Here is a 23,592-nt window from a genome sequence, read left to right as displayed (position 1 = left end):
AAAGTGTGTCACAAGCACTGATGAATGCTCACTTTAATAACCTCAAACTCGAACCACTTCTTCCACTTTGACTTCAGCAGGAAGTGCTGGTGACATAGGTTAGGTGTTCTGTTGGTCTGGTCTGCACTCTTAGGGCGGAATTCTCCCCCCCTCACGCTGGGTGGGAGAATCGCTGGGGCGCCGCGTGGGTCCGGCCACGCCGCCCCGGCACACCCACGCGATTCTCCCACGCCCCCCCCCAAACCGGCGCAGCGAGATTTACAGCTGGCCGCTGAGGAATTGCCGCTCACCCTTTGTAACGGGCGAGCGGAAATTCTCCGGCCCGGATGGGCCGAGTGGCCTGCCCAATACGACGGATTCCCGCCGGCGCCATCCACACCTGGTTGCTGCCGGCAGGAACAGCGCGGGAACGCTGGGGGGGAGGCCTGTTTGGGGGGGAGGGGGGGGAGGGGGGGAACCAGCGCCGGGGGGGGGGCTCAAAAGGGGTCTGGCCCGCGATCGGTGCCCACCGATTGGCGGGCCGGCCTCTCTGAAGGAGGAACTCTTTTCCTCCGCCGCCTCGCAAGATCCATCCGACATTTATTGCGGGGCAGCCGCGGGGAGGACGGCAACCGCACATGCACGGTTTGGTGCCGGCCAACCTACGCATGCGCGGGTGACGTAATTTAGGCAGTGCTGGCCGCTCCTAGCCCCCTGGGGGTGGGAGAATAAGGGGCAAGGAGCGGCCTCCGACGCCGGAGTGAAACACTCTCCGATGGGAGAATTTTGCCCTTCGTGTCAATTGGCTTTGTTTCAAGATTTCTGGCTGCGAGAACCTGCTCCATTTTACCTGTTTATTGTGCTTGCCATTCTACCTGCTTTACTTCGGCACTCCCCCCCCCCCCCACCCCCACCCCACCCCCCTCAGCCCTCCGCCACCAACTCCACTCCACCTCAGCTGTTCAATATATCTGCTCTCTTCACAGACTCTGCCTGGACTGCTGAGAGTTTGGGCTTTTTTTTTGCTGTTTGGTCGATGAATTTGGAGATCTGCATAACAAAATGTAGGCAATATTTTGTGCATTCCCCATTTTAAAAATAATTCATTGACAATATAAGTTAACCGAAAATCTGCTTACAAATAGCTAGCAGGACATACAAGGGTATTCTGGGAGTAAGCATCATGGACAGGATTTTCCGACCCTTCCCACTGGTGCAATCTTCCAGTCCCACCAGAGGCAACGTCCCGTGGTGGATTCGCCAGCACTGGGGTCGACGAGTCATGAAAAATGCCGTTGAATTTGGCAAGAGGAAATGGTGGCACAGCGGTTAGCACTTTGGCAAGATGGTACAGTGGCACAGTTGGTACCACTGTTGCCTCACACCGGCAGTGCCTGGGTTCAATTCCGGCCTTGGATCACCATCTGTGCAGAGTTTGTACATTCCCCCCGGTAACTGCGTGGGTTTCCTCCTATAATCCAAAGATGTGCCAGTTAGGTGGATTGGTCATGATAAATTAGGTTATAGGATTATGGGGATAGGGCGGGGTGGACAAAGGTGGGCATGGACAGAGAGATAATTCAAAGGGTTAGTGCAGATTTGATGGGCTGAATGGCTTCATTCTGCACTGAAGATGGGAAGATCGCACCGGTGGCCATTGGCGAGCTGCCACCATCGTGGGAAAACACGCTGCAGGGGCCAAATAAATCCCAGGCTTCATGTTTCCTGCATGTGTGAAATGACCCTCAATCTTATTTGTATAAAATAGAAAGTATAAAAAATATTGCATTTTAATATTTAGTAACCATTGCTCTTATTCTTCTATATTTGGCTTTGCTGGTCTATATTATTAGATCGCGGGGCGGCACGGTGACGCTGTGCTTAACACTGCTGCCTATGGCGCTGAGGATCCGGGATCGATCCTGGCCCTGGGTCACTGTCTGTGTGGAGTTTGCACATTCTCCCCGTCTCTGCGTGGGTCTCATCCCCACAACCCAAAGATGTGCAGGGCAGGTGGATTGGCCAAGCTAAGTTGCCCCTTAATTGGAAAAAAAATAATTGGGTACTCTAAATTTATAAAATATATATATATATTACTAGGTCGCTGTAATCTCTTCCAATTTTTATCCTTCTTTGCTCAGAAGAATGGTACAGTTCCATTGGTGCTGGCAGCCTTCAGTCACTAACTCAGGTGGTCATTCTTCGCAATCCTGTTTTCACTCAATCTCCCCCCTTTTTCTAAAGAGTCACTGTGTAGTAAACAGGAGCAGGAACCTTGACTGATAGATTTGTTCATCCCCCTTTCATTTTCAGAGCTATGCAGATCAATTTTACACTACTGCCATGTACCTGGATCACAGCAGCTAATAACCAGGTATTGAATCTGACTCCAAGGCTCAGTATCACTCTTGACCCAATCTATTCTTCACAGAGGGATTTTTAGTTCATCCCAAAGAAATATATTTTCTATAAACGGATAAAGTGGTCATCATTGACATTTTATTTCAGCACAGGCCAAGCCATATTGGCATTGCGAACAAACTTGTATGGCTGAGACCACTGTGCCAAGCAAAAACTGCAAAGATCCCATGGCAGCAGGATTGGAACCATTAAAAATCACTTCCTAATCACAGATCCCACAGCCTGCCCACCCGGCTTTAACCTGCCAGGCCAACATTGGGCACTCCTCAACCATTTCTGCACTGGCCATGGCATTTGTACTGAAGATCAGCACAAGTGGGGCCTTGCAGCGAACCTCAACTTTATAATGGGAAATGAAAATAAACAAGTCGGATATCTGGCTGTCTGGAATACTTTACCCAATCAATTGCAGCCTACTAAAAGATTTTTTCTCTTTGAAAGCAAATGGAAGCCTTGAAGATCAAAGAATCTGAATGGGTTTAAAGCCTTGTGATGTGTTTTGGCTTTGCGACAGCTGCTACTTCTTTGACAACCACCTGAGGCAGCAGGTGTAAGGGACAGGTAAGTTTAAAAAGGTGATGGCAGGATGTCCCTCATATGGGGGGGTCTCAAATGGAGGATTCTCTGATATAGTGGGTCTCTTATAGGGGGGCTTCTTTGATATGGGGGTCTCTCTTTTGCGGGTCTCTGAATTGAAGTGTCTCTGATATGGGAGAGCCTTCTGATATGGGAGAGCTCTCTGACATGGGAGGGCTCTCTGATATGAGGGCTCTCTGATATGATGGCTCTCTGATATGAGGGCTCTCTGGTATGGGAGGGTGCTCAGATATGGGGGTCTCTGATATGGGGACTTCTGATGTGGGGTGGTTCACTGATATGATGCGTTGTCTGTTAGAGGTTCTGATTTGGGGTTGGGTGGGGGGGATCTGATGGGAGTCTCTGATGGTGGCGTCTGATGGGGGGTGTCTGGTTGGGGTCTCTGATGAGTGGGTCTGGTGAGGGGGTTCTGATAGGAAGGACAGGTGGTTGGGGTGGGCAGGATTTGAGCTGGGGATCTCACATTTTACACTTTCTACACCCCGGGCGGGATAAAAGGTTCAGGAAGAATGGAGAATTGAGGAGGTAGGAGTTATTTGAACGTCTGAGCACTTCTGTTTCATCAGTGAACCCTCCTGCTCATTTCCTATGCAATTTTGCTGCTTTAAGTACTTACACAGGCTTTTATAGAATGGCCACCCCATCACAAAGGTAGAACCTTTGCGGTGAAAAATGGATATTGTCATTTCACATGGCAGAAATTCCTCATATGTGGAGGAGAAGGCAAGAAGGGGCAAGAGACCGGCCAGCGAGAGACATCATGCCCACAAGACCAAGCAGCATAATCTGAAGGGGATGGAGATCAGCAAGGCTTGCAGGGGAGAAACAGCAAGAGGAGGCACAAATACCCTGCTGGATGAGTCTGCAGAGTTTGGTCCAGCTATCTTGAAATGACCGGGGCGCAGTGCAGAAAAATGATCCACCTCTCAAGGGAGACAATAGCCTCAATCTGTGAGGTGATCGAACCTCAACTGCATAGGCTGGCAGCCAATGCCATTGGTACAGAAAGTGACTGCCACCCTCAATTTCTAAGTCTCAAGTTGCTTCGAGGGGCCTGTTGATGATCTGTGAACCGTGTCACAATCCGCACCACACAGCTGCATAAAGCTTGTGACGGATGCACAGGGTAGGATTTTCCACCACCCACCCCCAACCTCCCCCTCCACTGCGTGTTTTGCGGCCATTCGCCCACACATAAACATTGATTCACTGTGAAAAAGGGTTTCATTACTCACCTTTGCAGAACAGAGAAGGTCGTTCACCCTCTTCCAGTAGTGCACCAAGTCCTTGGATACCCCCTCTGACTACTGACTGGTCTCAGTCTTCTTGTTCAGGTGTGGAGGCCTCCTCTTGCCTTCACACGACAGCAGTATCTCTCAACAGTCACTCATAACCTGGATGAGCGCCCATGAGCAGTCATCAGAGAAGCAAGGGGATGCTTGGCTGTGGGCATTTCCAAGCCTTTTTCCCATGGTTTGCAGCTGTGGATGACATTGCACTATTCCTTGGCCATGTTCCTCCTGTCTTTCAATCTTGAAGGAAAAATTTTAAATCTAAACCCATATCACAGCATTAACTCCTCTTCTTTCTTGTACTTTTAAATCCCCGCCTGCAGCTGATTCACTTGAGGCGCCACCCTGTCCCTGTTCCCCCTACTCCCAGGAAAGCGATGTTCGCACTGGTCAGCAGTTAATTGGCCAGCCACCGTGTGGTTGCTGTCAGCTGCCAGTCTTGGGCAGAAACAGGAATTCACATCTGTTTCCAGGCTGCCAATCGAGGGGAAAATTCAAACCAGTGAGTGCTGACAGCCTTCAGTTGAAGTGAGATACAAGAGTGGGAGATACTTGGATTTAAACAAGCAGACATAATTCAGTCTCCATTATAAAATCATGCATTCTGTCCTTACTTCTACAAAATATTTTCATTTAAAAGATCATTTATAGTTAACTAGTAAAGCACACAGCAATTTTGAAGCAGAGTTGATTTTGTGTAAATGTTTCTTTACAGTGTAGGCTGAGTACCTGGGAGAAGGCGAAGCTGAGCTATTGCAAGGTCACTACTGGGAGGAAGGAGTAATTGCAGAGTGACATGTTTACATAGGAATTTTTAATTTTCTTTTTTTTATAAATTTAGAGTACCCAATTCTTTTTTTTTTCCAATTAAGGGGCAATTTACCGTGGCCAACCACCTACTCTGCACATCTTTGGGTTGTGGGGGTGAAACCCACGCAGACACGGGGAGAATGTGCAAACTCCACACAGACAGTGACCCGGGGCCGGGATCAAACCCGGGTCCTCGGCACCGTGAGGTAACAGTGCTAACCACTGTGCCAGCGAAACTGCCCTGGAATGTTTTAAGATTAGACACAAATTTATAGTGGGAATGTTGACGCACAAGTGCGGATAAAATGTGTTAACCAGAAGTAGCATTGTTTAAATAAAACCTTCACAGCTGCAAGGTTTTAATATTTCATGTTTATTGTTTAATAGCAGATTCAAAATTAGATTTAAATATTTGAATCCCTGCATTGAACTTAAGCATTAAAAATACAATTTTGCAGCATTTCCCTTTTTTTTAAAGTATATTTGTTAGGATTTTACATTTTTGCAAACACCGTAACAAAATTCCAAAATAAATGCATCTAAGTAAACAAGGAAAAAAGGCTCAACATACATGAATATAGAGGGGAACAGGAGAACAACATTATAACTGGCTCGATACAATCATTAGACATAACTAGATGCCTCTGTAAGCCCGTCCAGAGAGCAGGGGAGAAACAGGATGAAGACTTGAAATCATGGTAAAATGGTGCACACCCACCCACGATACGTCAGCTCGCAATTACCACAAACGTTCAGGACAGATTTTCCTGGCCAATTCGGGCATGCACCAATACATGGGCGGGATTCTCTGACCCCCCGCTGGATTGGTGAATCGCCGGGGGGCAGCGTAAATCCCGCCCCGATCCCGGCTGTCGAATTCTCCGGCACCGGGGTTTTGACGGGGGCAAGAATCGCGCCGCGCCGGTCGGGGTCCGTTGGCAGTGGGCCCCCCAGGGATTCTCTGCTCCGCGATGGACCGAGCGGCCGCCCATTTTCGGTCGGTCCCGCCGATGTAAATCAAACCAGGTCCGTACTGGCACGACCTGGCTCTACGAGCAGCCTGCAGAGTCCTTGGGGGGACGCGGGGGGATCTGGCCCCGGGGGGTGCCCCTACGGTGGCCTGTCCCACGATCGGGCACACCGATCTGCAGGTGGGCCTGTGCTGCGGGGGGCACTCTTTCCCTCCGCTCCAGCTGCTGTCAACCTCCGCTATGGCCCATGCGGAGAAGAACCCCCCCTGTGCATGCGCTGGGATGGCGCCAGCACATGCTGATGCTCCCGCGCATGCGCCAACTCCTGCCGGCCGGCGGAGCCCTTTGACACCGTCTGGCGCAGCGCCAACCCCGCAGATGCTGGATAGTTTATTGCAGGAGGATTCCGCACCTTCCGGATGGCCCGATGCTGGAGTAGTTTATTGCAGGAACATTCCGCACCTTCCGGATGGCCCGACGCTGGAGTAGTTTATTGCAGGAACATTCCGCACCTTCCGGATGGCCCGACGCTGGAGTAGTTTATTGCAGGAACATTCCGCACCTTCCGGATGGCCCGACACTGGAGTAGTTTATTGCAGGAGGATTCCGCACCTTCCGGATTGCCCGACGCTGGAGTAGTTTATTGCAGGAGGATTCCGCACCTTCCGGATGGCCCGACGCTGGAGTAGTTTATTGCAGGAACATTCCGCACCTTCCGGATGGCCCGATGCTGGAGTAGTTTATTGCAGGAGGATTCCGCACCTTCCGGATGGCCCGACGCTGGAGTAGTTTATTGCAGGAACATTCCGCACCTTCCGGATGGCCCGACGCTGGATTAGTTTATTGCAGGAGGATTCCGCACCTTCCGGATGGCCCGACCCTGGAGTAGTTTATTGCAGGAACATTCCGCACCTTCCGGATGGCCCGACGCTGGAGTAGTTTATTGCAGGAGGATTCCGCACCTTCCGGATGGCCTGACGCTGGAGTAGTTTATTGCAGGAACATTCCGCACCTTCCGGATGGCCCGACGCTGGAGTAGTTTATTGCAGGAGGATTCCGCACCTTCCGGATGGCCCGATGCTGGAGTAGTTTATTGCAGGAACATTCCGCACCTTCCGGATGGCCCGACGCTGGAGTAGTTTATTGCAGGAGGATTCCGCACCTTCCGGATGGCCCGACGCTGGAGTAGTTTATTGCAGGAACATTCCGCACCTTCCGGATGGCCCGACGCTGGAGTAGTTTATTGCAGGAACATTCCGCACCTTCCGGATGGCCCGACGCTGGAGTAGTTTATTGCAGGAGGATTCCGCACCTTCCGGATGGCCCGACGCTGGAGTAGTTTATTGCAGGAACATTCCGCACCTTCCGGATGGCCCGATGCTGGAGTAGTTTATTGCAGGAACATTCCGCACCTTCCGGATGGCCCGACGCTGGAGTAGTTTATTGCAGGAACATTCCGCACCTTCCGGATGGCTCGACGCTGGAGTAGTTTATTGCAGGAACATTCCGCACCTTCCGGATTGCCCGACGCTGGAGTAGTTTATTGCAGGAACATTCCGCACCTTCCGGATGGCCCGACGCTGGAGTAGTTTATTGCAGGAACATTCCGCACCTTCCGGATGGCCCGACGCTGGAGTAGTTTATTGCAGGAACATTCCGCACCTTCCGGATGGTCTGACGCTGGAGTAGTTTATTGCAGGAACATTCCGCACCTTCCGGATGGCCTGACGCTGGAGTAGTTTATTGCAGGAACATTCCGCACCTTCCGGATGGCCTGACGCTGGAGTAGTTTATTGCAGGAACATTCCGCACCTTCCGGAAGGCCCGATGCTGGAGTAGTTTATTGCAGGAACATTCCGCACCTTCCGGATGGCCCGATGCTGGAGTAGTTTATTGCAGGAACATTCCGCACCTTCCGGATGGCTCGACGCTGGAGTAGTTTATTGCAGGAACATTCCGCACCATCCGGATGGCCCGACGCTGGAGTAGTTTATTGCAGGAGGATTCCGCACCTTCCGGATGGCCCGATGCTGGAGTAGTTTATTGCAGGAGGATTCCGCACCTTCCGGATGGTCTGACGCTGGAGTAGTTTATTGCAGGAACATTCCGCACCTTCCGGATGGCCCGACGCTGGAGTAGTTTATTGCAGGAACATTCCGCACCTTCCGGACGGCCCAATGCTGGAGTAGTTTATTGCAGGAACATTCCGCACCTTCCGGATGGCCCGACGCTGGAGTAGTTTATTGCAGGAACATTCCGCACCTTCCGGATGGCCCGACGCTGGAGTAGTTTATTGCAGGAACATTCCGCACCTTCCGGATGGCCCGACGCTGGAGTAGTTTATTGCAGGAACATTCCGCACCTTCCGGATGGCCCGACGCTGGAGTAGTTTATTGCAGGAGGATTCCGCACCTTCCGGATGGCCCGACGCTGGAGTAGTTTATTGCAGGAACATTCCGCACCTTCCGGATGGCCCGACGCTGGAGTAGTTTATTGCAGGAACATTCCGCACCTTCCGGATCGCTCGACGCTGGAGTAGTTTATTGCAGGAGGATTCCGCACCTTCCGGATGGCCCGATGCTGGAGTAGTTTATTGCAGGAACATTCCGCACCTTCCGGATGGCCCGACGCTGGAGTAGTTTATTGCAGGAACATTCCGCACCTTCCGGATGGCTCGACGCTGGAGTAGTTTATTGCAGGAGGATTCCGCACCTTCCGGATGGCCCGACGCTGGAGTAGTTTATTGCAGGAACATTCCGCACCTTCCGGATGGCCCGATGCTGGAGTAGTTTATTGCAGGAACATTCCGCACCTTCCGGATGGTCTGACGCTGGAGTAGTTTATTGCAGGAACATTCCGCACCTTCCGGATGGCCCGACGCTGGAGTAGTTTATTGCAGGAAGATTCCGCACCTTCCGGATGGCCCGACGCTGGAGTAGTTTATTGCAGGAACATTCCGCACCTTCCGGATGGCCCGACGCTGGAGTAGTTTATTGCAGGAGGATTCCGTACCTTCCGGATGGCCTGACGCTGGAGTAGTTTATTGCAGGAACATTCCGCACCTTCCGGATGGCCCGACGCTGGAGTAGTTTATTGCAGGAGGATTCCGCACCTTCCGGATGGCCCGACGCTGGAGTAGTTTATTGCAGGAACATTCCGCAGCTTCCGGATGGCCCGACGCTGGAGTAGTTTATTGCAGGAGGATTCCGCACCTTCCGGATGGCCCGAGGCTGGAGTAGTTTATTGCAGGAACATTCCGCACCTTCCGGATGGCCCGACGCTGGAGTAGTTTATTGCAGGAACATTCCGCACCTTCCGGATGGCCTGATGCTGGAGTAGTTTATTGCAGGAACATTCCGTACCTTCCGGATGGCCCGACGCTGGAGTAGTTTATTGCAGGAGGATTCCGCACCTTCCGGATGGCCCGACGCTGGAGTAGTTTATTGCAGGAACATTCCGCACCTTCCGGATGGCCCGACGCTGGAGTAGTTTATTGCAGGAACATTCCGCACCTTCCGGATGGCCCGATTCTGGAGTAGTTTATTGCAGGAACATTCCGCAGCTTCCGGATGGCCCGACGCTGGAGTAGTTTATTGCAGGAGGATTCCGCACCTTCCGGATGGCCCGATGCTGGAGTAGTTTATTGCAGGAACATTCCGCACCTTCCGGATGGCCCGATGCTGGAGTAGTTTATTGCAGGAACATTCCGCACCTTCCGGATGGCCCGATGCTGGAGTAGTTTATTGCAGGAGGATTCCGCACCTTCCGGATGGCCCGATGCTGGAGTAGTTTATTGCAGGAACATTCCGCACCTTCCGGATGGCTCGACGCTGGAGTAGTTTATTGCAGGAACATTCCGCACCTTCCGGATGGCTCGACGCTGGAGTAGTTTATTGCAGGAACATTCCGCACCTTCCGGATGGCCCGACCCTGGAGTAGTTTATTGCAGGAACATTCCGCACCTTCCGGATGGCCCGATGCTGGAGTAGTTTATTGCAGGAGGATTCCGCACCTTCCGGATGGTCTGACGCTGGAGTAGTTTATTGCAGGAACATTCCGCACCTTCCGGATGGCCCGATGCTGGAGTAGTTTATTGCAGGAACATTCCACACCTTCCGGATGGCCCGACGCTGGAGTAGTTTATTGCAGGAACATTCCGCACCTTCCGGATGGCCCGATGCTGGAGTAGTTTATTGCAGGAACATTCCGCACCTTCCGGATGGCCTGACGCTGGAGTAGTTTATTGCAGGAACATTCCGCACCTTCCGGATGGCCTGACGCTGGAGTAGTTTATTGCAGGAACATTCCGCACCTTCCGGATGGCCCGACGCTGGAGTAGTTTATTGCAGGAGGATTCCGCACCTTCCGGATGGCCCGATGCTGGAGTAGTTTATTGCAGGAACATTCCGCACCTTCCGGATGGCCCGACGCTGGAGTAGTTTATTGCAGGAACATTCCGCACCTTCCGGATGGCCTGACGCTGGAGTAGTTTATTGCAGGAACATTCCGCACCTTCCGGATGGCCTGACGCTGGAGTAGTTTATTGCAGGAACATTCCGCACCTTCCGGATGGCCCGACGCTGGAGTAGTTTATTGCAGGAGGATTCCGCACCTTCCGGATGGCCTGATGCTGGAGTAGTTTATTGCAGGAACATTCCGCACCTTCCGGATGGCCCGACGCTGGAGTAGTTTATTGCAGGAGGATTCCGCACCTTCCGGATGGCCCGACGCTGGAGTAGTTTATTGCAGGAACATTCCGCACCTTCCGGATGGCCCGACGCTGGAGTAGTTTATTGCAGGAACATTCCGCACCTTCCGGATGGCCCGACGCTGGAGTAGTTTATTGCAGGAAGATTCCGCACCTTCCGGATGGCCCGACGCTGGAGTAGTTTATTGCAGGAACATTCCGCACCTTCCGGATGGCCCGATGCTGGAGTAGTTTATTGCAGGAACATTCCGCACCTTCCGGATGGCCCGACGCTGGAGTAGTTTATTGCAGGAGGATTCCGCACCTTCCGGATGGCCCGATGCTGGAGTAGTTTATTGCAGGAACATTCCGCACCTTCCGGATGGTCTGACGCTGGAGTAGTTTATTGCAGGAACATTCCGCACCTTCCGGATGGCCCGATGCTGGAGTAGTTTATTGCAGGAGGATTCCGCACCTTCCGGATGGCCCGACGCTGGAGTAGTTTATTGCAGGAACATTCCGCACCTTCCGGATGGCCCGACGCTGGAGTAGTTTATTGCAGGAACATTCCGCACCTTCCGGATGGCCCGATGCTGGAGTAGTTTATTGCAGGAACATTCCGCACCTTCCGGATGGCCCGACGCTGGAGTAGTTTATTGCAGGAACATTCCGCACCTTCCGGATGGCCCGACGCTGGAGTAGTTTATTGCAGGAACATTCCGCACCTTCCGGATGGCCCGATGCTGGAGTAGTTTATTGCAGGAGGATTCCGTACCTTCCGGATGGCCCGACGCTGGAGTAGTTTATTGCAGGAGGATTCCGCACCTTCCGGATGGCCCGACGCTGGAGTAGTTTATTGCAGGAGGATTCCGCACCTTCCGGATGGCCCGACGCTGGAGTAGTTTATTGCAGGAACATTCCGCACCTTCCGGATGGCCCGACGCTGGAGTAGTTTATTGCAGGAACATTCCGCACCTTCCGGATGGCCCGACGCTGGAGTAGTTTATTGCAGGAACATTCCGCACCTTCCGGATGGCCCGACGCTGGAGTAGTTTATTGCAGGAGGATTCCGCACCTTCCGGATGGCCTGACGCTGGAGTAGTTTATTGCAGGAACATTCCGCACCTTCCGGATGGCCCAACGCTGGAGTAGTTTATTGCAGGAACATTCCGCACCTTCCGGATGGCCCGACGCTGGAGTAGTTTATTGCAGGAACATTCCGCACCTTCCGGATGGCCCGGCCCTGGAGTCGTTTATTGCAGGAACATTCCGCACCTTCCGGATGGCCCGACGCTGGAGTAGTTTATTGCAGGAACATTCCGCACCTTCCGGATGGCCCGATGCTGGAGTAGTTTATTGCAGGAACATTCCGCACCTTCCGGATGGCCCGATGCTGGAGTAGTTTATTGCAGGAGGATTCCGCACCTTCCGGATGGTCTGACGCTGGAGTAGTTTATTGCAGGAGGATTCCGCACCTTCCGGATGGTCTGACGCTGGAGTAGTTTATTGCAGGAACATTCCGCACCTTCCGGATGGCCCGACGCTGGAGTAGTTTATTGCAGGAACATTCCGCACCTTCCGGATGGCCCGACGCTGGAGTAGTTTATTGCAGGAGGATTCCGCACCTTCCGGATGGCCCGACGCTGGAGTAGTTTATTGCAGGAACATTCCGCACCTTCCGGATGGCCCGACGCTGGAGTAGTTTATTGCAGGAACATTCCGCACCTTCCGGATGGCCCGATGCTGGAGTAGTTTATTGCAGGAGGATTCCGCACCTTCCGGATGGCCTGACGCTGGAGTAGTTTATTGCAGGAACATTCCGCACCTTCCGGATGGCCTGACGCTGGAGTAGTTTATTGCAGGAACATTCCGCACCTTCCGGATGGCCTGATGCTGGAGTAGTTTATTGCAGGAACATTCCGCACCTTCCGGATGGCCCGACGCTGGAGTAGTTTATTGCAGGAGGATTCCGCACCTTCCGGATGGCCCGATGCTGGAGTAGTTTATTGCAGGAACATTCCGCACCTTCCGGATGGCCCGACGCTGGAGTAGTTTATTGCAGGAACATTCCGCACCTTCCGGATGGCCCGACGCTGGAGTAGTTTATTGCAGGAACATTCCGCACCTTCCGGATGGCCCGACGCTGGAGTAGTTTATTGCAGGAACATTCCGCACCTTCCGGATGGCCCGACGCTGGAGTAGTTTATTGCAGGAGGATTCCGCACCTTCCGGATGGCTCGACGCTGGAGTAGTTTATTGCAGGAAGATTCCGCACCTTCCGGATGGCCTGACGCTGGAGTAGTTTATTGCAGGAGGATTCCGTACCTTCCGGATGGCCTGACGCTGGAGTAGTTTATTGCAGGAGGATTCCGCACATTCCGGATGGCCCGACGCTGGAGTAGTTTATTGCAGGAACATTCCGCACCTTCCGGATGGCCCGAGGCTGGAGTAGTTTATTGCAGGAACATTCCGCACCTTCCGGATGCCCCGACGCTGGAGTAGTTTATTGCAGGAACATTCCGCACCTTCCGGATGGCCCGACGCTGGAGTAGTTTATTGCAGGAACATTCCGCACCTTCCGGATGGCCCGAGGCTGGAGTAGTTTATTGCAGGAACATTCCGCACCTTCCGGATGGCCCGATGCTGGAGTAGTTTATTGCAGGAACATTCCGCACCTTCCGGATGGCCCGACGCTGGAGTAGTTTATTGCAGGAACATTCCGCACCTTCCGGATGGCCCGACGCTGGAGTAGTTTATTGCAGGAACATTCCGCACCTTCCGGATGGCCCGACGCTGGAGTAGTTTATTGCAGGAACATTCCGCACCTTCCGGATGGCCCGACGCTGGAGTAGTTTATTGCAGGAGGATTCCGCACCTTCCGGATGGCCCGACGCTGGAGTAGTTTATTGCAGGAACATTCCGCACCTTCCGGATGGCCCGATGCTGGAGTAGTTTATTGCAGGAACATTCCGCACCTTCCGGATGGCCCGACGCTGGAGTAGTTTATTGCAGGAGGATTCCGCACCTTCCGGATGGCCCGACGCTGGAGTAGTTTATTGCAGGAACATTCCGCACCTTCCGGATGGTCTGACGCTGGAGTAGTTTATTGCACTCCTCGGTGCCGTAATGGCCCACCCCCACCAGGTAGGGGAGAATCCCGCCCCATATCTCCCTCAACTCCATCTGTACCAAAGGTACCAATGTCATACCACAGCCTCCTCTCCTCGGATACCAAACACATGCAGGAATCAATGACAGATTCTTTATACCCACACGTATAAAATAAGCAAAAACAAAGGAAATACGTAAAAAAACTCGGTTCTAATACCCAGCCTACCAGAATGTCCCTGATAGGTGCATTAAAAAGGGCACATCCCAAGCTTTTGGGAGCAACAGGATACTAGGAATCAATACCCACAGGACCTCCAGTGCACCCCAACACACACAACCCTGCCGGACCTACACCTCTCCAACCACATCTAGGGCAGTGCATCCTAACCCTATCTGAATTCATCCCCACCATCCACCCATCACCCAGACCTGGCTCCACTCATCTTCATTATAAATTAGATAAAACATGTCAGAAAAACTCTTCATCCCAAAACTACAAGGATTACAACACATAATAACAAAAAGGAGTAAATCTACACACAGGCCACATTTCACGTAATCGACTCGATATGATCTTTTCTGGACAGGATAACAGATGACACTCATCTCATGCTCACGTCTCTCACACCCTTGCAGGAGAAAAGATAACAATAAAAATCAACAACTTAATCACAAAGGAGTAACGTCCAGGGTTTTCGAAGAATTGCAAGACAATGACACCATCTATGTTGCTCGAGAAGGCCAAGACAGGATTAACGAACACTCCTCAGGATCTCTCAAGAACTCCATCGAATGAAGCACCTTCCCTTCCATCATGCCGCTGCTCCTGCACCAATGGAACCCGCAGCCCAGGCCCAGCTGAGGGGGGTAGGGGGAATGTCTTGACCCGGTCAGCCACTTCCAACCCCATGACGACAAGCATTGAAAATAAGATAATATACAGGGCCAATGGTCAGACGGAGCCAAAAGATGTGCAGAATAGGTGGATTGGCCATGCTAAATTGCCCCTTAATTGGAAAAAAAAAGTGGGTACTCTAAATTTAAAAAAAAAAAATTTGATGCACCCAGCCTCCAAATCAAAATGACCAAAGCATGGCAGCCAATTTTCAAACTCAGTCAGGAACTCGCCTCCCACTTCTCGCCAGGCACTGGGCTCATGGATACACCTTGCCCTGCACCTACCTCTCGAATCCGTCAGGATAAACAACATGCTGTGCAGCAGGATCTCAATCTTGAAGGCAGGCCCTTACCAGGGAAAAGTGCTCGTCCAAATGCAGACACTCTCCCATGTGCCTCCAACATTCTCCCAAGGATACCTCGCAAATCTTCAAAGTGAGCTCCAAAGACCTGCACCACAGAACCGAGCTCTTCATCCAGAACAACATTCTCAATGACGGCCATCATCCGGATACTGTTGCTCGTTCTGGGTGAGTGTGCTTAACACTCGATTTGGCTCTGTTTCGTTACTTAGCTCTGGAGTCGCCAGGTATAATTAAGATACCGCCACAAGTTTCAAGGTCAAGTTCAGAGCAATAAAACCATACACCAATTAGTAAGTTCAAACAACTGAGTTTATTATAATACAATTATAATACTACCCATGCACACGCTAAGATGATTAAACTATTCCTACCATTAAATAAACCAATACTTATCTCAAATGGAACTGCCGGATCAGGGGACAAGGCCTCTTGCTCTGCTCTGGTCTGCAGACTTCAGGTTGGTACGGGTTAAAAAGGGGTCAGGAGTGTCTATCTCTGGTAGCGATCGTTGTGAGACACTTACTTGCTGGCGGCTGCTGTCCCAAACCTCTCCTCTCTCTCGTTCAAGGTCTTCTTTGGCAAAAGCTGGTCGAGATGCTGGTCCAGAGAGGAGGGCTGGTTAAGAAGGACGAACTAAGTGTGGAACCTGTCTTTTATAGGTCCCAGGGTTTCGCGCCCTTTTGGGCTGACCCCTTTACCTGCTCGGAATCGATTGGGTCTCTCCCAATCGATTTGTTTGAATCCCCCCAATACTGAGGCTATCTCTCGGCTACTGGTGCTTCAGGTGCTTTGTCTTCGAACCCCGCTGGTGCCGGGTGTCTGGTTTCCCATACACTGTTGCAATCACTTCTCTATTTGTGTCCATTGTCCCTGGGATCGTTCCATTGCTGTGTTAACTATCCTGGAGATTGCCTCATTAGTATGCGGAACGTTTGTTTCGGTGCTGTCTGTTCTCTTAGCAGACAGAATACACATTGGCTTGGTGCAGCCTGCTTGTGCTGTAAACATTGTCCATTTTAACCTGCAAGCTTTGCGTTCCTCCATTTCGTATTGAGGGAATGGCCAACTTCGGTGGCTACAATACAAACAGCGCTGCCGAGGCAAAAAGACTGCTCACCAGCAACAATCCCGCTGCATGCTGGGCCCCAACCAGTCCACTCTGACCGCCATGGTCACACAAGGATTTTCTATAATTTATCTCGGCTCCTCTTGGCTAAGCACCAATCAGGATCCTCCAGGGACATAGCGCAAGGCATATTCCAAGAAAAGACAAATATAAAATGTGCACCAGGATAGCATAAAGGATTACAAGATGAGCAGAGCCAGAGCTAATGAAAACGCAGGTGCTCCCGTGCTTACATCACGTGATCCCGTATTTCCTTCATTTATCTGAAGCATATTATCAGAAATGGTTTTCATGTATTTTCAACAGATACTGATGGTGAGAATTTCATTTTTGTCAGACTTTGGGTTCACATATTTGTGAAGCTGAATCTACTTTTAATTTTGACCGTGTCGACTTGTTTTCTAAAATTTAAGTACGTCGCCCATGACTCTGATCGCTCCCCCCACAAACACATGCAAAGCCCACATTCTGCCTTTCACTCAGGCTTGACAGGATTGTGTTGAGTTTTTAAAGTAACAATTGCTGTAGTTCAAGGCTCTGACATAAGTTCCATAGTTACCAGTTCACATTCAAGCCATTATACAAATTAATGGTACCTGTATCGGGGACATTTTTGACCTCTGCAATTGTACATGACCATTGTTAATGAAAACCCCATTCTAAAACTGCCTGGATCAAATTCAGCTATTCATAAGTAAACATAAAATGGCACAATTCAGTATTCTCAGGCTGTATGAATCTTATTTTCAGTAGCTGCTGTCTAAGTAAATAGAAATGATCTGAATTACAACTTATTGTTAATACAATTCTTTTATTGACTGCAAATAGGTGTTAAATGACTCAGGCTGGCAAAAGGTGGGAAGTGATATTCCACAGGAAGTGGTGGCTGGGACCAATGTTGTTCACAAGCTACGTGAATGATTTTCACTCAGGAATCAGTATTACATGCTCAGATTTTGAAGCTGAAACCGTGAGCAGCACGGTTGAACAGTGGTTAGCACTGCGGCTTCACAGCGCCAGGGTCCCAGGTTCGATTCCCGGCTTGGGTCTCTGTCTGTGCGGAGTCTATGCGTTCTCCCCGTGTCTGCGTGGGTTTCCTCCGGGTGCTCCGGTTTCCTCCCACAAGTCCCGAAAGACGTGCTGTTCGGTCATTTGGACATTCTGAATTCTCCCTCTGTGTATCCAAACAGGTGCCGGAATGTGGCAACGATGGGCTTTACACAGTAACTTCATTGCAGTGTTAATGCAAGCCTACTTGTGACAATAAAGATTATTATTATTAATTGCCAATAGAGGGCACAATTCTCCAAAAACGTTTCTGGGCGGGATTCCACGGTCCACCAGCCATGTCTCCTGGTGGGGCACGCCCCCGCCAGCAGCGGGATTCTCCATTCCTACAGCCAGTCTATGGGCTTCTGTCCACCTCACACTTGGGTGGGTGCGCTGCGCTGCGCCCCCTGCCCCCCTGTCCCCCACCATTACCAACATCGGGGACCAACTGCATCCCCCACCCTCATCACTAATGCCGGAATTAGGGCTTCATGCCCCCCTTCATGGACCCCCCTTCATATCCACCCTTCATGACCTCCCTTCATGCCCCCCTTCATATCCACCCTTCATAACCCCCCTTCATGTCCCCCCCTCATGCCCTGCCCCCTTTTAGGCCCCAACTCTTTCATAGCCCACACTCATTCAGGCCTGGCCCCTAGCACGTTGGCAGTGCCAGGGTGACAAGCGGCAGTGCCCTGCCGTGTCCCCAGTCATCCGGAAACTACAATGTTATCAGAGTCCCCCTACATGGTCATCACGTTTGTCCAGATAATTAAACAGTGGCTGCGAGAAGGTCCTCATTGAGGAACCCTTGCACTTTAATCCTTGCACTTTTTGATGCCAGCTGCTTTTATGGTAGGAAAGTACTTCCAGTGCAGACATGCTGTTCAGGCACAGAGGTAGAAAAAGATCCAATCGAAAAAAAATTGCTGTCAGACAGAGCACCTGCTCTTTCTAGGAAGCACTTCAGACTAGAAAACAATCCATTATGAAAAGAAAGCGCTCAGACAGAGCACCTGAAGACGATTCAATGGGACAAAACCATAGTCCTGTTTGGGGTGCGTTTAGCGGATTGTTTATTGGCACCTGCAATGCTATTTAACAGGACCGCAACATTTTTTTGGCCTCGGCAAGGAACACCCCACCAAGGCCACAATTAGCTCATTTCCTGCACTGACGAGTTTAACTCACCAGTGCAGGAAGACGACTCATGGATCGGGATGCAAATTTAAATACCGGCTGATCTTTCGAGCCCCCTCAACCAGCCAGCTGTGATCTCTGCCCCCCCCCCCCCCCCCCCCCCCCCCCCGCCAACTGCACCCAACATACCTCTTGGAGGGTCCTTGGCCCCCTCCTCACCCCACCTCCTCACCCCACATCTTAAGGGCAAGGCACCTCGGGCCCAATCCCTGGCACGGGCAACCTGGCACCCAGGAACCTTGGCACTGCCAGCCTTACACCTTGACTGTGTCTCTGCCAGCTTGGCAGTGCCAACGTACCAGTGCTAGCGTACCACTCTGCTCAGAGTCTGACCACCCAGGGGTCTCTAATGGCCTGCATTAACCCCCCCCCCCCCCCCCGTCCCCGTCCCCCCACAGATGCCATCATGCCTGGTCCACATTTGTGGAAACCTGTGCCAAACAGCGCCCTGGCAAAGTCTCCCAGGCGAGGTCGTTCGTTCCCCAGTGCCAGATGAATATGGCACAGATATATTTAAATGAGCCTAATGGTTCATTTCAATATGTTAATCTGGATCTTGCCCTCACTGGACGAGATCAGATCACAGTGTCTCGCGAGATCCTGTTAAATCGCAGGAGGTGTTTTGAGCATCGCAAATCTCGTGAGAGGCCTCTTGCGAGATTCAACAGTCTCGTCGCGTCACCAAATCCATAAGACCACAAGACACAGAAGCAGAATTAGGCCACTCGGCCCATCGTGTCTGCTCCGCCATTTAATCATGGCTGAAATTTTCTCATCCCCATTCTCCTGCCTTCTCCCCATAACCCCTGATCCCCGTATTAATCAAGAAGCTAGCTATCTCTGTCTTAAAGACACTCTGTCAATTGGCCTCCACAGCCTTATGCAGCAAAGGGTTCTACTGATTCACCACCCTCTGGCTGAAGAAATTCCTCCTCATCTCTGTTTTAAAGGATTGTCCCTTTAATCTGAGATGGTGTCCTCTGCTTCTAGTTTTTCCTACAAGTGGAAACATCCTCTCCACGTCCACTCTACCCAGGCCTCTCAGTATCTTGTACGTATCAATAAGAACCCCTCTCATCCTTCTAAACTCCGAGTACGGACCAGAGTCCTCAAACGTTCCTCATACGACAAGTTCTTCATTCCAGGGATCATTTTTGTGAACCTCCTCTGGACCCTTTCCAAGGCCTGCACATCCTTCCTTAGAGCAGCACGGTAGCATTGTGGATATCACAATCGCTTCACAGCTCCAGGGTCCCAGGTTCGATTCTGGCTTGGGTCACTGTCTGTGTGTGCGTGGGTTTCCTCCGGGTGCTCCGGTTTCCTCCCACAGTCCAAAGGTGTGCAGGTTAGGTGGATTGGCCATGATAAATTGCCCTTAGTGTCCAAAATTGCCCTTAGTGTTGGGTGGGGTTACTGGGTTATGGGGATAGGGTGGAGGTGTTGACCTTGGGTAGGGTGCTCTTTCCAAGAGCCGGTGCAGACTCGATGGGCCGAATGGCCTCCTTCTGCACAGTAAATTCTATCTATGATATGGGGCCCAAAACTGCTCGTAATACTCCAAATGGGGTCTGACCAGAGCCTTCTACAGCCTCAGAAGTACATCCCTGGTCTTATATTCTAGCCCTCTTGACATAAATGCTAATATTGCATTTGCCTAATTAACTGCCGACTGAACCTGTACATTAACCTTAAGAGAATCATGAACAAGGACTCCCAAGTCCCTTTGTGCTTCTGCTTGCCGAAGCATTTCCACATTTAGAAAATAGTCTATGCCTAGATTCTTCCTTCCAAAGTGCATAACCTCACACTTTTCCACATTGTATTTCATTTGCCACTTCATTGTCCACTCTCCTGGCTTGTCCAAGTCCTTCTGCAGCCCCCTTGCTTCCTCAATACTATCTGCCCCTCTACAGATCTTTGTATCATCTGCAAACCTAGCAACAGTGCCTTCAGTACCTTCTTCCAGATCATTAATGTATATTGTAAAAAGTTGTGGTCCCAGCACAGACCCCTGAGGCACACCACTAGTCAGGCTGCCATCCTGAAAAAGACCCCTTTAACCCCACTCTTTGCCTTCTGCCAGTCAGCCAATCCTCTATCCATGCCAGGATCTTACCCTGAACATCTTGAGCTCTTAACTTATTTAACAGTTTCCTATGCGGCACCTTGTCAAAGGCCTTCTGCAGATCTAAATAAATTACTTCCACTAGTTCTCCTTTGTCTCATTTGCTTGTTACCTCTCAAAGAACTCTAACAGGTTTGTCAGACAGGACCTCCCTTTGACAAAGCCGTGCTGACTGAGTCCTATTTTACCATGCACTTCCAAGTGCTTCGCGATCTCATTTTTTTAAATAAATGTTTTTTATTGGGTTTTTTGAACAAAGTATATTTGCCGTTATGTACACTGGATATGATATATATATATATATATATAGAAGAGAAGGGTACACACACACAAATCACAAAGGGGAAAAAAAGTAACAACACAAGAGAAATGCAAAATCAAATAAAGTAACTGGTAGGTTATTATGTACCCGCTCAACAGCAGCAACTCTGTACACTTGGCAAAATTATTTACAGAGCTCATCTTTCGGGACTTGTGGGAGGAAACCGGAGAACCCGGAAGAAACCCACGCAGACACACGGAGAATATGCAGACTGCGCAGACAGTGACCCAAGGCGGGACCCTGGCGCTGTGAAGCAATTATGTAACAGTGCTAATCACTGTGGTCCAGTGCCATCTCTTTCTCTCTTATCAGCTTGGCTGTGGCCAAACATCTATGACTCTATGACTCTAAGCATGTGCACGGCGTCAACCCTCAGGGAATGATGATGTCTTTCTGTTGCAAAATCTTAAATTATTTTCTTTGATTGTGGTATTATTTTTTGACATTTTTTGAAGCAGAAATATGTAATTTTGACCTCCCAGGTCACAGGAGACCCAGGTCACAGAGTGGGAAACCCAGCAGGCCGCCTCCACTCCTGCTGTACAGTCTAGGGATCCACCGAGGGATAGTATTTGGGTCGGAAGACCAGAAAAGTAGACACCAGTTAAGTTGGCATGAGTGCAGGGCACAGTTTAGTGATAGAGGCTAGGGGACGTATCTGTATATATGTTTTCACATTAAACACCTGTGCACAATGTTACAACCTGCCTCAGTGCTTTGTCAGAATGGTGTGAGGGGTGACTTGGTCTGGGCTGGCCTGAGAGGGGGCGTGGGGAGGGGGAGGGGGGGGGGGAATTGATGGACTATGTGGGTGGGCTTGGCCCTGGACCACAGTTCAGCCAGCCCTCACCGCTCCGGTGTCCCCCCCCCCCCCCCCCCCCCTCCCATCCCCACCTCCCACCGTCCCCATCCCCACCACCCCAGGGATTCAGTGGCACCGTGTGATGGAATGGCCAGCTTGCCCAGGATCACCCAGGTAAATGGTGGGAGTGCTAATATGGGCAGGAGTCAGACATGGTCAAACGATGCATCAGAGCTCATTGCAGAGCGGGTCATCATCATCCTCCATCCCAGGGACCTGACCAGCTGTTACTGCCAACCCAGGGCCCACATCCCTTTGTGCGGCAGGTATGTGTCATGCAGATGGGGGGAGGGTTAGGGCTGGGATGCGGTGTTGGTGCGCCTGGACAGTCTCCTCCCCCCCCCCCTCTTCTCCCCGAGTCATTGAACTGGGGGTAATTAGAATGCAACGTGCGTGTTGATCTGGCATACACGTTGGGCAGCCTCCTGTGCCTGCTGGGTCTCATGTCCTGCCCGTACTCACCGACCCCTTGGCCCGCATCCTCCTCGGCCGACGAGGCCTAGCCTTCATCCTCCTCCTCGAACACGTAGCCTTTCTGCCGCGCAATGTTGTGGAGGACGTAGCAGGCCGCCACAATGCCAACCCTCCCATCACCATACTGGAGGGCCCCTATGAGGCCTCTTGCGGTGCCTCCTTTAAGTGGGGGTTACTGGGTTACGGGGATAGGGTAGATACGTGAGCTTGAGTAGGGTGCTGTTTGTAAGGGCTGGTGCAGACTCGATGGGCTGAATGGCCCCCTTCTGCACTGTAAATTCTATGACTCTTTGACTCTATGATTTCTCGTCCTTCTACTCCTCATCCTGTTGGGCGGCTGGCTCGCCATCTTCAGTGGCTGCCTCCTGTTCCTCTGGGGCATGCTCCACTTCTACAGCTTCTTCCTCCCCAAGCAGCTCCAGCTCATACAGCCTCAGTTCCCCAGAGCTGTGGCGGCTAGCAGCAAGGCCACCATTGCTGGTGGAATTCCAATATCCATTGTCTGCAGGGGGTGAAAGACAAACAAGTTAGCATGGGGCATACCCCTGTGCCCAACCAGATCCACCGAGCTACGTGGTTGGCACTGCGGATTTTAGCCCCCACATGCCCCCCATCCGCACCCCTGGTCCCGTCGGCGCCCGGCACGCGGGGGCCTCTGCCCCTGGTGCACATCCCTGCTTCCAGGGGTACCGTCGGGCACTACACTCCGCGACCCCCTTCCGGCACCCCCTCCTGTAGGGGCTAATGTGGGCTTTGCCTTTGGATGGGCCACGTGATGCCCTGCCGGTGGGTCACAGCCGGTTGGGTGGGGGGGGGGGGGGGGGGGAGTGGTATGGCAGAGGGTGGGGTGTGGGATGATGGGATGGAAGGTGGTGCTCGGATGGAGGGGTGGGGGCACCCATACAGCCGGTGTCACTCTGCAGAAGCAGAGGCCAAGGTGGGTCGTCAGTGAGATGGCCTGCAAGATGGCTGCCTTTCATGCTGCGGCAATGACAGTCCGTGCCTGGGCACTGCCCCAGACGCGTGGTGGGGGCCATGACCCTTCCCCCATCACTCTGCCCCCCACCCCACCCCCCCCTCCCCCAGGTCCTGCCAGGATCTCCCCCATCCAGCCGGTCAATGTCAGGACCAGCAGTCCACAGTTGTGCCTCTCCGTGTCCTACCTTCTCTCTCTCCCTCAACAACCACGACGCCTGATCACAATTATTAAAAGCACAAGTGAACCTCGCCATTGGGAATTCGCCCTAGTGGAGGCAGAAAATCACCTTGGAGCCTTGGTTACTGTATGTGCCGAATGAACGCA

Source organism: Scyliorhinus canicula, chromosome 9 (genome assembly GCF_902713615.1).
Source record: "Scyliorhinus canicula chromosome 9, sScyCan1.1, whole genome shotgun sequence".
Taxonomy (NCBI): Eukaryota; Metazoa; Chordata; class Chondrichthyes; order Carcharhiniformes; family Scyliorhinidae; genus Scyliorhinus; species Scyliorhinus canicula.
The sequence above is the reverse complement of the archived record's forward strand: the minus strand, read 5'-3'. Positions refer to the sequence as shown.